This window comes from Microtus oregoni, unplaced genomic scaffold (assembly GCF_018167655.1).
Source record: "Microtus oregoni isolate MIOR12 unplaced genomic scaffold, Mior012 000049F_ref0000343, whole genome shotgun sequence".
Taxonomy (NCBI): Eukaryota; Metazoa; Chordata; class Mammalia; order Rodentia; family Cricetidae; genus Microtus; species Microtus oregoni.
In genome coordinates, this window is record NW_024543223.1 from 6,845,931 (window position 1) to 6,861,543 (window position 15,613).

A 15,613-nucleotide genomic window follows, 5' to 3' on the forward strand; every position below is an offset into this window, starting at 1 on the left:
ATTGCTCTTCCCCATCTTTGATGGTTTGTACACTATGGTATCCTTAGAACTTAGGGACAACACAGTAGGTTCTCAATACATATCTGTAGACCGACACTGAGCAAATGAATTTCTGCCTTGCTAAACCCTACTCTCCTGCAAGACCTCGATTACCACATCGCATTGTCATGAAGTAGGCTTGGTGCTGCTTTGCTCAATGATGGAAGATGTCAGAACCATTGGAATCCTGCGTCTTCTGCTTACCACTTGTGACCTTGAACATTTCGCTTTATCCTCCGATATTCAGGTTTCCCATTAGCACAAAGAGGGGGCAGATACATCACCATCGCGTCACCTTTCCCAGGTTGGTCACCATCCCGGAGTAGGAGGCCTCTGCAGGCAGGGCGCGAGCTTCACGGGTCTGAGACAGGTTCCCAGTGTTGCTCCTGACTGCGATGGCCGGAGGTCCGGACTAACAGCCCCCAGGCCTTCCCAACCCAATGCGCACGCTCGCCTGCGCCAGGAGCTGACCACCGCTCTGGGCTTTCGCCCCGGGCTGGGAGGACGCCACGCCCTCCCTACTGACTGGCGGGAGGATGCACCAATCGAAGAAAAGATGCGGGAGGGGGCGGGGCCGCACTGGGAGCCGGCGCCCGGCGCCCACCGAACTGCAGCCGCTAGTGTGCGGTGCCCGTCCTTGCCGTCCCCGCATCGCGCAAGGGTCCCCAGCGGGCCGAGCCTCCTTGGCTATGGTCTAGGTTTTTTATTTTTATTTTTTTGCATGCATTCATTTTCTGTCCTGTCTCGTCCCTTCTAAGGCGGCGGCAGCGACGGCGACAGCAGCATAGGCACGCGCGGGGAGGGGGCGGCCGGAGAATGCGGTGCTCGGCTGCTGCCCGGCTCAGGTCCGAGCGTCAAGCAGGTGGGTACAGGTGTGCCGCGGAGGGAGAGGGCCCAGGACACCGCACCCAGTGGGCGGACCCTGCGACGGGGGCACCTTTACCGGTGCTGCCTGTCCGACCCCCACCCCAGCCTCCGCACCCCTCACGACAGCCCTGCACCGCTTATTCCCACCTCCTGGCCCCGCCCATCTCCCCTCCCCCACTCTCTCCAGACCCCCAATCCTTCTTGTGGCCGCGGCGCTCCCCGACACTGGTCCCTGGCTCCCCTGTGTCGCTCACGCCACCCCACTTTCCACTAGTCTCCCCCTTTACGCCCAGGAGCTGAGGAGTGGGAGAGAACCCCCTCCCCCCGGCTTCAGCGAGTGGCGCGGAGGGGGCGTGGTTGGCCGGCGGCTTTCTGTCCTTCAGGTCCCCGCCTAGGTGGAGCCCAGAGTCTGTAGGGGTGACCGGGAGGGAGAGGCCGTCCTGGCGGTATCCCACCCCACGCAATGCACACGCTGCGGCTGCCGGGCTACGCACACCCTCGCGCCGCTCCGCCCACGTGTGCGCCGGGGGGAAGGCTGGGGCGCTGCGAAGAAAGGCTGGTACCCACCCTGTGCCCAGCGGCGCTCCCCGGGTACACCGGCGTTCGGGGCAGGTCCCAGGATCGGCTCCGCGGTGCAGGGCACCTCGCCGGTTACCATGCTGTGCTCCTGGCTATCAGGCCGTCGACCTTTCGGCCTCGTGTTAGGGAGCTGCGCTTTCCTAGGCCTTCTGTCCATCATTCCATCCTCCCAGCTGCGGGATCCCGATAGGCCCTTTTAGACCACTGGCCAGGCTTGAGCCTTTTCGCTCCCCTTCCAGCACTCTCTTCCCTTCTCCGCCTGTCCGCTCTGTGCAGCAGGCTCAAAGATAAGGTCTGCTGGCCCTGGCCGGTGCTCAGCCACCTGCCGTTAGTGTGTACTCGGGCACACTGACCTTGGCCTTTGCTGTGCTGTGCCCATTTTGGGCACGCCCTTCATTCATCTGGCCAGCTCCTTGTAGAACAAAGTAGAGTAGAAAGGAGCTCCTTGCCAGCTCAAGCTTCCTGTTATGGCAGGGCCTGTCACCCTGGGCCTTCACAGTGGATGGCTGCGCCTCCCAAACCAGCCTAGGTGAAGAGGGTAAGGCCAACCACACCTGGTGTCACCTCCTGTAACTTGGGCGTTTCTGATGTGTAAATAAGGCTGGGGGAGGAGCTGGCTGTTTCTCTGGGACAGAGGTCTGGTTGGTGGCAGTTCCGTCAGCTGGGCGGGACAACTGGGAGGGACTGGTTTGAAGTGTGGTGGTGCTGGAAGCTCATTTTGTGGGTTCAGTTGTGATGCTGAGGATTGCTGGAACATGCTTGTGGGACCTCGCTCCAGGTCAGATTGCTGGGGTCTTCCCAGGAGTGGAGGTGTTTTCACCTTGCCCTTTTCACAACAAGAAATCCTCAAAAGTTCCCTGGTCCCAGATGAGACCACAAACCATCTGCAGAGTCCCATGGTCCCCACTGTTGTCTTCCCTGACCCACCGGATCCCTTTTCTGCTGTCCTGTCTCAGCCACTTTTGTATTCCGTGGTTGTGTTTGCATACAAGTTTTCTAAATTTTTCTCTCTTTCTCTAGAATAATGTCCCCTTTTTGTCAAGGTTTTACACTTGAGTTACATTCTTGTGGTTTTCTTTTTATTTACCAGACTGTGTGACTCCCTGTCTGTACCTCCCAGAGCCTCATACACGTGTGCAGCAACAGGATTCGTGTGGTTCCCCCTTATACAGATCTAGCCCACGAAGGATCTGGGGAACTGAGACGTCTTAGAACCCAGTGTGCCGCTTAACTGGAACTGGCAGGCATTTTCCACCTGGGCTTTTGGATTGGGGTTCTCCCTTAGGGAGATTATTACTATGATCCCCATTCTCTTGGGTGGATCTCTTCCTCCAAGGTGACGGGATGTATCCACCAGACTCATCTATGTCCTGATTCTTACTGCTGCAAGGTCCTGGGCAAGAGGACTAAACTCTCTCACTCTTCATTTTGGGTATAAATGGAGACAATGTTTCTCTTTTGCTATGCTATCTGGGGGATCAGAGGTGTAGTCCTCTTATCAAATGGTTGTGATGGTAAGTTTGTGACAAGCTGTGTCCTTTCCTTTAGCTCTATAGTAGGGCAGATGCCCATGCTGGCAGCTCTCTTTTGTCCTTCTCCAGCTAAGCTGATGATCCTAAGAAACAGTAATGGGCGAGGTGAACTCAGGTCTCCACGGTGGTTCTGTGTCTCCAGGCAAGACACCCAGTCTCTATGCTCTGTGGGAGTGAGGGTTATATAAGGAGGGCAGCTTGCAGGGCTCTACCTCCCACTTCTGCAGTGACGGCTCTTATTATAGACACACTGGGCCTGTGCAGGTAGAGATCATAAGAGGTGGAGCAGAAGATCAGCGGGCCCTCCATGACCTGGACGCTGACCCCTGCAGTGTATCACCACCTTCCTGTGGGGTAGCGTGAGGTTTGAGGTACCTTCTCCCTGCTTTCTGTGGAAACATGCCACCATAATATCCTCCTAGCCATCAGGGCTGCTGTAATCTAATCTGAGGGGGAAAAGACGATTCTGGGTTGGTCAGCAATCCCCCGACTCCATTGGGGAAATGCTTGCTTGGCTTATGTGGTTCCATGGGCAGCTGAAGGCACAGGGGCTACAGGCTGCAGGAGCATGTGGGGGTGGAAGGTAAGCTCTGAGAGTGGAGGAGGCAGGAAGGAAGTGGACACAAGGACAGTGATGAGCTGGGAGAGATAATTGCATGTCGGATCAAAACCCTGGCTGGGGGTCTGGAGCGATGGCTCAGCATTTAAGAGCACTTGCTGCTCTTGTAGAAGACCTGGGTTGGGTTCCTAGCACCTATATGCCAACTCACAACCATCTGCAATTCCAGTTCCAGGAGGTTCTATGCCCCTTCCTGGCCTCTGCTGGCGCTGGCTCAGGAATACCCACAGGGAGACATTCATACACATAAGATGAAGGAAAGGCCCTGGCTGGATGTAGATGAGAGAAAGCCAGCATTCTGAGGACAGCACAGAGTAAAGGAGGTGATGGGGTCAGGGATGGCATCCTGCTCTTGCCTCTGGCTTTGATGCACTTTTCCAGAACTGCCCAGGAAGTGTTAGGCGTCTCATGAGCTTGCATAGTGGATTGGCAGATGTTCTAGTTCTTAGAACATTGTAGCAAAGCTCTTACCAAGCACCAGGGTCCACAGCAGCATTGGCAGCTGGTACTCTTGTCAAGAAAGTTATTGGAACACAGCCCTGCCCTACCTCTTTGTGCAGAATGGCCAGTGGCGCCTATGGCTTGGACCTGGCAGAGCTGGTGAGGCAGGCTGAGGAAGTTGCTGCCCTGTGAGCAATGCTGTCTCTGACTTGGTTGAACTCGTTGAGACCCAGAGAGGGATGTCTTAACAAATGGGCACAGAGAGGCTCTACAGCCTGTCCAGGTCACACAGTTCATAAGTTTGAAGGCAGGAATCCCTGGTTCTTTGTTTCTTCATTTTCCCCACCTTGGGGCTTTATACTTTTATTGTCACTCATTGAATTTTGGCATGTTAATGGGGTACAGGGTAGAGGATATCTTATGTCTAATGTCAAAATCTGCTGAGAATTTGCTAATAAATTCTTAAAATACTTTGATATCAACTGTATATTTACTATTGAACAGTGGCTATTATGGTAATCTTTGTTAAGTGCATAGTTTGTGGCATTAAGCACATTTGCATTGCCCTGCAGCAGAGACTGCATTTCTAGAACTTTCTATCATCCTAAACTGTGACTACCATCATAAACTCTTCTTTACTGACCCTCACTGCCCAGTGCAAATGTCAGCCTCAGATTCAACACCAGCTTTGCCCTTTGCCAGTTAACTGTGCAAATGTCTGCACCTTTCAGGGTCCCCTGCATTTTAGTTTCCTCATTTGGTGAGAGTCAATGGCCCTGATGTCATTGTTTTTGTCAACCCAACACACACCTTAGAAGAGGAGTCTGGATTGAGAAATTGTCCCCATCAGATTGATTTGTGGGCATGTCCTTGGAGCACTGCCTTGATTGTTATTTGTTGTGGGAGGGCCCAGCCTGCTGTGGACTGTGCCACTCCTGGGAAGTTGATTCTCGGTTAAAAAGCAGGCTGGGTAAGCCTTGGGGAGCAATTCAGTAATCAGCACTCCTCCATTGCCTTTGCTTGACTTCCTGCCTTCAAGACCCTGACTTGAGTTCCTGTCCTGGCTTCCCCCAGTGATGAATTGTAACCTGTAACAACTCCCACCTCTCCCACACCTTGAAATTGCTATGGGTCAATTGTTGTAGAATATTATTTTAAGATGTGTTGCATTTGTTTATGGTGTAGAACATTTGCTTAGTGATACAAGGATATGTTGTATTCTTTTATGTTGCATTTGTTTAACTCTGTGAAGCTGTGTTACTTTGCCTGTCTAAAACACCTGATTGGTCTAACAAAGATTTGAATGGCCATTGGTCAAATAAAGAACTGAATGACCAATAGCAAGGCAGGAGAAAGGATAGGCGGGGTTGACAGGCAGAGAGACTAAATTGAAGGAGAAACCTGGGAAGAAAAAGATTGAGGAGAGAGAGAGAAGGAGGAGGAGGACTTCAGACGCCAGCTACCCAGCCACACAGTCAGATGCAGAAAGAAAGAAAAGATATATGGAAATAGAGAAAGTTAAAAGCCCAGAGGCAAAAATAAACAGGATCATTTATGTAAAGAAAATCTGGCTAGAAACAAGCCAAGCTGAGGCCGGTCATTTATAAGTTAAGAAAAGATCTCCATGTGTGTTTGCTTGGGAGCTGGGTGGCGGGCCCACGAAAGAATAAGAGGATAAACACAACTATCTTCAGTCTCAGTGACAGAAAGCACACTAGATGAGAAATTGGTACTAAAAAGTGTTGCTATTAGTGGTCCTGACCATGTTGTTTTGGGGAATGGTGGAAGCATTTGATGCCTTGGGCTAGAAAGGCCTTTAGCACCCAGATACTTACACTGGTGTTCAGCCTGAAGATCAGAAAAGCAAAGCAGCCAGTCGTTAGCTTTTACCTCTACCTCAGACCAAAGCAGCTATCCTGCCTCCATGAGTGCTCAGAATGAGACTTGAGCATGAGACTTGTCTCCTCCTGTCTTATATTCCTCTCTAGTGCTAAAATTAGAGGCTTGTGCACGCCCAGCCTCTGTGGCTAACTAGTGTGGCTGCTGGGATCAAAGGTGTGTGCAACCTCTGCCTGGCCTGTATGGCTGACTAGTGTGGCTGCTTTGCACTGACCTTCAGGCAAGCTTTATTAAAACACAAATAATAGGCCACTATAAAGGCCATGGAGTGCTCAGAGCTTAGTGGATGTTCTCTGGGATCTTGGTATATACAGAGTGCCGAAAGCAATGCAGATAATGGGGGCCTGATTTGGGAGGCTTCAGAGGGATGTCTGAGAGTCCCTCAAAGACTCTATTGGAGCCATTCCTGTGAGATTTTGAATGAAAAATCTGTAGTTTTTGGTCAACTGGGACAGAAGAATCCAGCGGTGGTTAATAAAAGAGCAGAAGTGAAATCTTCTGGGATGTAATTCCTCTGGGTCAGCACACAGAAGCTGTGGTCCAGAGTGGGCGGAGTCTGCATCCCAAGCTGGCCGACCTGGGTAATGTATAAGAGTGTCTCAGGTGGTACTGGTTTTGAAGGCATGAAGGGGTCATGGGGAGCAGCTGAGGCGTAGCACCATGAGAAGTGAGGTGAAGAGACAGCCTCAGTAGCAGGGGAAAGCTCAGGGTTGAAGGGGTCAGGAGAGAGACTGATAGTAGAAGGCAAAGAGAGTCAAGTCATTTGAGCCCAGAAAAATCATGAGCGAGTTGGTTTGATTAGAATTGTGGCCTGGTCCTTCCCTCTTGGAATAAGAAAGTATGTAACTTGTTTGGGCTTTTACAGGAGCACACAGTTATCAGAATTTGAATTTATTATTTTTTATATTTTTTGTGTGTTTTACTTGCATTTATGTAAGTACACTATGTGTGGTGTGTGTGTGTATGTGTGTGTGTGCTTGTGGTGCCTGCAGAGGTCAGAAAAGAACATCCAATAACTTGGAACCAGAGTTACTGATGGTTATGAGCCACCATGTGGGTGCTAGGAATCTGCAAGAGCAGCCAGTGCTTTTAACCACTGAGCCATCTCTCTAGCCCCTGGATTTTATTTATAAAAATTTTGTATTGGGGCTGGAGAGATGGCTCAGAGGTTAAGAACATTGCCTGCTCTTCCAAAGGTCCTGAGTTCAATTCCCAGCAACCACATGGTGGCTCACAACCATCTGTAATGGGGTCTGGTGTCCTCGTCTGGTCTTCAGGCATACACACAGACAGAATATTGTATACATAATAAATAAATAAATAAATAAATAAATAAATAAATATTTTAAAAAAATTGAATTTATTTTGTTTTGTGTGTGTGAATATTTTGCCTGTATGTATGTATGTATACATGCATGTACACTATGTATATGCCTGTGCATGGTTGTGAGCCATCATGTGGGTGCAAGAGTTTCAAAGCTCTTAATACTGAGCCATCTCACCAGCCTTGATGTTGGGTTTTAAAAGAGACCATGAGCTTTAAAATCACTGAAATTTTTTTAAAGAATGGAACTTTTAAGATTGGACTGTGTTTTATATTGTGAGAGTAGCATGAGATGAGACTACCCAGCAGATGAAAGAGTATAGATTAAATTGATGCGCCTGTGACTCAGAGTTGACTGGGGGTGAGATGCCATAGTTAATTTTTTTTTGTGTGTGTGTGTGACTGGAGATATGGCTCAGTGCTTAAGTGCACTGGTTACTCTTCCAGAGGACCCGGGCTCAATTTCCAGCCCCCACATGACAGCTCACAACTGTCTGTAACTCTAGCTCCAGGGAAGCTGACATCCTTGCACAGGAAATAAAAATTTAAAAAAATTTAATGACATTTATTTACTTATTGAGGTGAAAACCCCTGCCACAGCTGCAAGTGGAGGCCAGAGGACCTCTTGAGAAGAGGAAATGTCAGTTGAGGGATTGCCTCCATCAGATTGGCCTGTGGGCCTGTCTTTGGAGCACTGTCTTAACTGCTGTGATGTGAGAAGGACCGGCCCACCAGGGTGATGCCACCCTGGGTAGGTGGTCCTGGGTTGTATATAAGCAGACTAAGCAAGCCGTGGGGGAGCAAGGCAGTAAGTAAGCAGCATCCCTCCATGGCCTTTACTTCTGTTCCTGCCTTGAGTTCCTGCCCTGGCTTCCCTGGATGAAAGACTGTAAGCTGTAAGATGAAAGAAACCCTGTCCTCCCCAGCTTCAAGCTGTTTTTGGTCAGTGCTTTTTGGTCACAGCGACAGAAAGCAAAATAGAACACTGGGTTTCCATGCTTGCGAATCCTTTGGACACAAGGATGGGACAAGACAGGGAAGGCCTTGTCTGTCACTGTGCACTGGACAGAAGCAGTAAGGTTGTGCCTGGGACAGCACATCCAGGCAGCCATTGGGCCATTCTGTGCTGTTTAGTGTGGCCTGAGGTGTCCTCTTCCCCTCTCCAGGGCCTGGCTATGTCCTCAGGACCCTCCAGTGCCCTGATGACTCCAAACTAACCATGGCAACCTGGGACTGGGCACTGGCCCTAGCTTGGCTGAAGGACCACTTTGAAGAATGAAAGTTCTGTGTGCACCAGTGGAGCCTGGGCTTCCTGGCGGTAATGTGTTTGTGTATTCCAGGTCAGAGGGATGTGCTGGCTCGGCTCTCTGGCCTCTCGCTTCTCCCTTGCAGTGTTTTGGGTTTGGAGCCCTTGGTACTTTCCCTGGGGATGGAAGGAATGGGATGTGCTATAGGAGGGGTGTCCTGCTTCCCGGGAGGGCCGAGGCATAAAAGTCAGGTGAGTGGTGACAGATGACGTAGCTCCTTCTCCTCCTGTGTCCCCTTTGATCCTGTTCTGGACGCTGGCACTGTACCTGTGCAGTCCATCACAGGACACTGTTTAAGGAAGTCACAGTCTGCATCCCCCCTTTTTCCTCTTCTCCCCGACTCCCCTGCAAAGTGTAATTTGACAGTGTTTAGTGCATGCAGAGTGTAGTGAATGCACGTTTTCACCCCTCTCTTGGAAACCTCCATGCCTGTTTACTGTTATGCCCCACTGCCCACTCCTCCTGGCCTCTAACCTCTGCATTGCCTTCAGCCTCTGTGTTTAGGAAGATTCATATAAATAGGAGCATGCCACACCCTCCTTTCTGTGACCCCCTTCTTTTGTTGAACTTGTTTGCCCACGTGTGGCAGGTGTCAGTGCTTTGTTCTTTTTTTTTGCGGGGGTGGCTGGACACTATTTCAATGTGAGTGTCCACTCCTCATTGATGGGCATTCTTGTCCTTTTTACCCTTGTTGTTGTGAGCGATGGTCAAGATTGCATACAGTGTGACAACGTTCTTCTGCATTGCATCATCAGTTCAAGCACACGTCAAACAGTGGTGATGGGTCGTCCGTACCCAGCACTGTGCCGCGAGCATCCAGCTAGGAGAATGTTTAATTGGTTCCTCATCGCCCCAGCTAGAGCATGGAAATACTTTGAAACTGGAGAGAGGAGGTGGGAGCTGGAGGAATGACTGAGGGTGGCAGTTGGCACGGTGCAGGAAACCCTAGCCACCTCTCTGTCAGTTTCTGGAACACGACGTTCTCTTGCTGAGAGGAGCATTTCTGGTTGCTGTTTGCTCTTGGGAAGGCTGTCCTCTGCCTTGGCCCCAGCTGGTTGCTTGGCATCTTTCCCATCTTAAATTGCTGTGGCAGGTAGAGACTCTATTTTCCCTTCGCCTTTGGTACCATCCCTTCTGAGAGTCAGCATGGTCTGAAATGACTTTGGTTTTCTTCTTTTTCTCCATCCATACCCCCTGCCCCACCCACACTGGAATAAAGCATCATGCCGGCAGAAACTCAATTCCCAAGTTTTCTTGACTCTCAGAGCCAGGCATCCAGGTGGTGTCCATGTGCACTAGACACCTGTTGCTGTTCCGTGGAGGTGGAGTGACTGAATTTCCCCATGCTGCCTTGCTAGCGCTGGGCTCAAGGGCACATGACTTAATTTTGGGGGGTACTACTTCCTCTGTGAAATCTAAAGGATGTCTCTGTTTCTTCTGTGGCTGCTGTGGCTAATGCATGACAGCCCAGCATAAGGTTGCTGGTGTCCCTGCTGGAGGTGTAGAAGTTGCGGTCATCAGACTGAGTGAGTCCCCTCAGACTTAGGAGCTCAGGTGCTTGTGCTGGGAATGGCAGGGGATCTCCTAAACTGAGCTGCTGTGTTATTGCACCCACTCCACGGCGTGGCTTCTGAGCACCGAGACAAGGCTTTAGCAGGCACGAAGACAGACTTTCTATTACGAACAAACCCAGGGGCAAACGTGGGGAGATGGGCCTGCTTTGGATGGTTTGAACTGGATGAAAAGCACTTGTTAATATCACCTGTTGCTTTTTCAAGTTGTACGACGCCCCCACTGGAATATTTAAAGTGATAGATTGGCAGGGGAGGTTCAGGGGCCGAAGACTGCCTGCCTCCCTGTGGGCACGAGGCCTGGGGCTTGCTCTAACACTGCACAGCTGAAGCGGTAGCGTCCCTTTGGGGCACTGCCTGTAGTGCTGGGTGTAGGCTGCAGCTCCCTGAGGCTAGGTGCTGATGGGGCAAGGTGTTCACACTTCTGGGCTTCCCACCTCTGCTCTGCTTTCTGTGACCTGTGTGACCTTGGGCAAGGGAAGTTTGTGGCTCTTTGGTTTCCTCCTCTGTGAACAAGAAGCTCAGCCTGGTGATGAACAGGGACAAAGAACCTTTGTCCATAGCAGGCCTTCTGTGTCTTGTTAGGGTCTGGGACCCCAGATCTAGAGACCCTGGAGCTGAGTTTGTGGGGGAGGAGAGAGACCTGGAGCACGCAGTAAAAATCCAAGCCCAGTAAGACACCAGCCCAGATGACTTTCTGAAGGCTGCAAGCAGGAAGTGCTGATGTCCCATCTGCAAGGCTTTCTGCTTAGTGCCTCTTGGCTTTGTACTCAGGGGTGGGTGTGGGGGGCTCACAGTTGCTTATCAATAACTAACCTGAAGCCAAGGTAGTCACTCTGATGTGTCTGGAGAGTGTTGGGACAGCGTCTGCTAATGGCACTAGCTTCTCTCAGCCTGCAGTATTTTACCCTTGGAACTTAAACTTTCTCCTCGTACCTCTCCAGTGGTGTGGGTGTGGCCAGAACAGGGGTTCCTAATCTGCCACTTTCTGCCAGGCCAGCTAGGGGACTGTGTGTTGAGTGAAACCACAAGGGAACTAAGCTTCTTCTTGGGATCTGGGAGCTCTGGTGTCCAAGGGTACCACAGAGTGTGCAGTCTGCATGGAAAGGGACCAGGAGGGGCACACTGAGTAAACTTTGCACACTGCCTGAAAATGTCTGGCAGGGATCAAGGCGGAAGCAGGTTGGACTCACACATAAGCAAATGATCTGTGGAACTGAGGGTCCCAGGTTCACATGCATGCATGCGTGCATGTGTGTGTGTGCATGCGTGCGTGCTTGTGTGCATGTGTGTGTGTGTACATGTGTGTGCATGTCTTGTGAGTTTCAGATGCTTCTTGAGACTTGTAAGTTTTATTTACTTCCTGAGGAATTAAAAAATATTTTATTGTGTTTGTATGAGTGTGTTTTTCCTGAATGTATATATGTGTACTATGCATGCCTGGTGCTCGGGGAAATCAGAAGAGGACATCAGGTTCCCGAGAACTGGAGTTACAGTTGACTGTAAGCCACAAGCATGTGTGGGTTCTGGGAAACACACTTGGATCTTCTGCAAGAGCCACAAGTACTGTTAGCTACTGAGCCTTCTTGCTAGCCTCAATGTCCTGAGTCCTATCAGCCCTCTCCTTCCATGAGGGAATGTTTCTGGGTTATTGTAGACAGAGTGAATGAATGAAGATTCAGGGCTGTCCCTGGAGCATCCTCAGGGCAGGGAATGGACTTGCTTTGGTCAGCTGCCCTATCTACCTGCTGTTCTCTCTACCTGCAGGCTCTCTTTGTTTGCTTTTCCCACCCATCCAATGAGCATACCTCCATCTGGACTTCAGCTGGGAAGCAAGAACCCACGAAAGTCTACGGGGTGCCATGAAAAGACAAACTTGCCCTGACAGCATCACGCCCCTTCCCCTGGAAGGGTCAAGTACATCTCCAGGATCCCTGCCACTGCAGGCATCCTCTGTCACTGCCCCCAGACAAAAAGTATGGAAGCCAGTGACTTTCGTACCTCCCTGTAAGGATGCTCCAAGGAGGAAAATGCTGTCCTATCACAGGGGGATCCCAGAGTCTGATGCAATCAGAGCACTCAGTAGGTCTACAGACTTGGTTTCTGGCTTCTTGGCCTCAATTTGCCATGATGTCAGTATGGATTGGGCTCACACATGAACTGAAATGCGTGGGTTTGATTTCCTTGGACCCATCTGCCCTTGGTAAGGTCACTGTGTGCCCTGAGCAGCCATCTCCAGTGATAGCTGTCTGAGTCCTAGACACCACAGTGGTGCACCCCACGATGTCAGACAGTCTGAGAATAACAGCTAGGGCATATGGGTAAAACTCCTCCCTCTGCTCCTTTAATGGGGCAGGGGAAGGAAGTGTTTGAAAAAAGTGTTCTTCCAACTTTATATTCTTGGAAGTCCACATTGCATTTCCTTTCTCTCCAGTGCGCTTTAGGACACCCCTTAGAAGGCAAGCTCTGTGTTGTTGGCAGGGATGCCTGCTGGGCCAGGGAGTCAGGTGATCAGGTGATCAAGCATTAACCAGTCTTTGATTGGATTTCTCCAGTGAGGTTTTGAGCCTGTCAGGCCCAGGATGGCGGCAGCTTCTTTCTTCCAACTAACAAAGCGAAAGGGAGTGAGCCCCACTTTGTGTCTGGCCTCTTTACTACCTTGGTTACCATGGGAGTTTCAGTGAAATACATCATGCTTGGAAGCAGCATCACGGTGGCTCAGCACGAGCCCGGTTCCTGGGACCCCTGCGTGTTTCTGTAAGTTCTGCTAAAACTGAGCACAAGATGCTTGTAGGAGATCAGAAATGGGGGTCCTCCAGAAGACAGGGAAGGGTGCAGAATTGCCCATCTCACGGTATATGTTGTCAGTTTGAGATTTCATGCGTCCCAAGCTGCTGGGTTGCAGCTGTCTTTCAATTTTTGCTGGTGAATGGTGAGGAGGACTTTGCAGGTAAACTGTGAGGTCGAATGGTGATGTCACCTGGGCATTTGAGGCAGGCTGAGAGCATGGGGTGCTGTCTAACCTGTTTATTTCAGAAGGCACGTGAAGAACCTCTGCTCCCTGGAGCTTCCTTTGGCGCCCGTGCCGATCTCCTTGAGAGCAAGGCGTAACTTTTGAAAATTCCAGCCTCAACCGCTTCACCTCAGTCTGAAGCCTTGGGCTGCCATCATACTTCATGAAGGAGATACCGAAAACATAATGACCTCGCCCTGCCTTCTGGTGAGGACATAACCTTGAGTACCTCAGATGCCCCAGCCACGGAGGCTGCCAGCAGGCATTTTAAAATGCACCTGGTATCCTATGGCTGTTCGATGAAGGGTCCATGTGCTCCCATTTAATGGCACCAGATAGAGGGAAACATGATGGATTTGAAAATGAGCCACTTAAGAAGCTTAAAATTGCCTATCTACATTAAACAGAAATAGCTCTTTGAAATCCCTGCTCCTGAATTCTATGTCGAGTGTATACTGGTTTCATTTAATGCCAATGAAAGCAATAAAGGGGGAACAGAGGATCAAAAGTGACACAAGACGGAAAGCAGTGGGCGAGGGATAGTCAAGTCAGTTTCCCTGAGGGACATAGGACGCGAGAGTCTGCCCATGACCCAGTTGATGGTCTCAAACCCATGCACATACAGACAGCACTGAATAGATTTGGTGGCTTTAATTAAAACAGAGCCCATCAATTTGCGAGGGAAACATGGTTGGTGGGGGTGGTGGGAGTTTTAGTGGAGTAAGCGGGCATAAATTTGATAAAAATTCTATACATGTTTGAAATTATTAAACAATAATAATGGAGAAAAAACAAAATGGCAGAGGCAAACCCAGTCACACCAATAACACCATTAAATAGGAGTGTGTTAATCAATGCAATCAGAAGATGGATGTTGAACATCAGAGTGGATAAAGCATCTGATTCAACTATATGCTACCTTAGTCTACCTGGTCTACTGTAACAAAATACTTTAGGCTGGGAGCTTATAAATAAGAGATTTCTTTCATACATACTGGAGGTCGGATGTCCAACTCAGGATACCCAAATATTCAGTGTCCGGTGAGGGTCCGCTTCCTCATGGTTAGCAGGCTCCCTGGTGGGGCCTCATGTTTCAGGGAAGGCTGCCTGGCCTTGGAACTGAACCCATCTATGAGGGCAGAATGTCACCTGTTACTTCCCCTTCCCACTTCTAGCAGATGAATTCTGGGGACATAAACCCCACAACATTGCCCTGGTGAGACACGCTTTAGATCCATGTAGAAGTTAACCTGATTCAGGAAATAACCAGGCTAGCTTAAAGATAAACAATTATATTTTTATTTATTATAAGGGGAAAAACTCACAAAACAGGAACGAGAGGTCCAAGCTCAGCTGTGCGGTCAGGGAACCCAGAGAGAGAGAGCACCTGGGGCATGCACCTGTTTTTTCTCCGGGCTCCAGTAAGCCACACCATAACTTGGTCCCACCTCTTAAAGACAGTTGGTTAACCAAGCTTCCCCATCAGATCCAGAGCTATAAACAGACATGGAAAGATGGGAATAGGAACCCCGAAAAGCTAGTGTAGCTGCACAGACGTCCAACAAAATAGACTTTAAAATAAAACAATTATTAGAGATGAAGAACAATATTTTATAGGGATAAAAAAGGGCCAGTGCTACAGGACTAGGGAGGAGGTATAATCATGCCCGCACTTAACAACACAGCCCCAAAACCCATGAGTAAAACCCGGAAGGGAAGGGAAGTGTTCAGGAATGATATGCACATGCTTCGCTTCCTGGCACACTTCATGGTGCTAGGGATGAGACCCAGGTCCTGAAACACACCAGCTCCTCCTACACGTCCCCTGTACCCAACAGCCACTCCCCACTTCATCCCCTCTTCTTTTTCTTGTAGCCCCTGCTGCCTGCATCCATCAGGCACACGGGTGTGGGGCTGTCTACTACAGCATGGACAACCTACCAGGGACCACACCCCTGAACAATGACTCTCCCTTCCACAGCAGCCATTGGCTACCAATAGCTCCTCAGTCTGAGGGCGGGGCCTCAAGCTTGGCTCACCATTCATACTGATATTGACTGGCTTGCTCTGGTGCAGGCAATCAGAGCTGCTGTGAGTTTGAGGGTACTTTCTCCTGTTGCCCCACCCCCTACTCTCCAGCACCTTTTGGTGCTGAGTCCCCTGAGGCCGCGTTGGGGGTGCTGCAGCTACCCCTTTATGGCTGAGCACTCAAGGTCTTAGCTTATTCTCTAGCTGCCCGTGAGTCCTTCATTAGCTGTGCTTGCTGAAAGAAGGTTCTCTGATGAGGGCTGAGAGCAACACTCTTGCTAATGGACTGGACACTGGACGGAAGTTGACAAGGACCAGGGAAAGCCAAACAGTGCTGTAACAGGCCCTTGTATATGTCGGCGGAGGACACAGAGTTCTTCCTCAGGTGCCATCC

At 50.2% G+C, this 15,613-nt stretch overlaps 1 protein-coding gene across 7 annotated transcripts in view; it reads left to right on the plus strand.

The window, feature by feature from the left end:
- Positions 1-491: 491 nt before the first annotated feature.
- Jakmip1 (janus kinase and microtubule interacting protein 1) overlaps positions 492-15,613 on the plus strand; it is a 118,702-nt gene continuing 103,580 nt past the window's right edge. For 4 of the 7 annotated variants that reach the window (XM_041636576.1, XM_041636579.1, XM_041636577.1 and 1 more), the window contains exon 1: positions 493-901. The gene's annotated coding sequence lies outside the window, so the exon portion shown is untranslated. Of the gene's footprint in view, positions 902-1,893; positions 2,024-15,613 lie in introns of those variants that run through there. The other 3 variants (XM_041636572.1, XM_041636580.1, XM_041636575.1) reach the window with 3 other exon arrangements.